Source organism: Anneissia japonica, unplaced genomic scaffold (assembly GCF_011630105.1).
Source record: "Anneissia japonica isolate Jap-2015-1 unplaced genomic scaffold, ASM1163010v1 scaffold152381_len934_cov118, whole genome shotgun sequence".
NCBI lineage: Eukaryota > Metazoa > Echinodermata > Crinoidea > Comatulida > Comatulidae > Anneissia > Anneissia japonica.
The window spans coordinates 1-934 of NW_022741357.1; the positions used below are offsets into that span (position 1 = coordinate 1).

Consider the following 934-nt stretch of genomic DNA (forward strand, 5'->3'; position numbering starts at 1 on the left):
AAAAAAAAAAAAAACAACTCCATTACAGATGTTTGAAAAATGATTAAGAATAGCAGTCCTAAGAATAAGATATCATTATTATTATCATTATTAAAGGCGATTCGAGTGGCCGAGCAGTAAGGCAGGGGCAGCACTAGCTACAGCCTTAACATCGGCACTGGTTCCAGCCGCTTCTCGCCCATGGTTTGGTTGGTAGAACCATGTCTTCTCGGATAAGGACTTAGAATGGAGGTTTAGTGTATACATTGCATCTTTCAGAAGAGTAGGGGGTTACCCTGATGTTATGTTTCATTTCAGCCCCCCTGTCATTGTGGAATGATGTGAACATGTATCTACCATGAAGCGCCCCTTTACGGCTGCTAGGTAGTCACGACCACGCCCATACGCAATTCAGCACAATGACGCTGCAAGTTATGGGTTATTCTCCTACCTTTACCTTTATCATCAAACACAGCTATTATTAAAGTATTATTATTACCACATACTCACAGAAGTTGTTTAAAATAGGTTATAAATTCTAACATAAAGTATCTGATAGGTTGCCAGAATATTGTCTGATTTACCTCCCCTAAGTGAGAATCAGCACACTGTCCTTTGGTCTCAGGATGTGCAATGACCACTTTCACACCTGGAAGAATCTGAAAGAAAATGGCATTAAAAAAAAAAAATACAGAATCTTCACTTAAAAAATTTAATCTCTTTTTGTGCATATGCAGTATATGAACATTATTTTTTTAAATTATGTAAAATAGAACATTAATTTACATTAAATAGCCAACTGAATATTGCAGGTGTTTGAATAACATGATAAAAAATCTGATTAATGCAATAAGCTCACCTTGCCAGATTCCATCATACACAGTCCATGTGGACTACCTTTCTCCACCAAAGTAACTCGATCATTTCTAAGAGCTCTCACATCAACATAAACATT

General features: G+C 36.7%; 1 long non-coding RNA gene across 1 annotated transcript; it reads right to left on the reverse strand.

The window, feature by feature from the left end:
- Nucleotides 1–588: 588 nt before the first annotated feature.
- LOC117118689 lies at nt 589–934 on the reverse strand. The gene is made up of 2 exons (XR_004447081.1): nt 839–934; nt 589–638 (listed from the first exon to the last, which is right to left on the reverse strand). It is a non-coding gene; the product is annotated as an uncharacterized LOC117118689 (long non-coding RNA).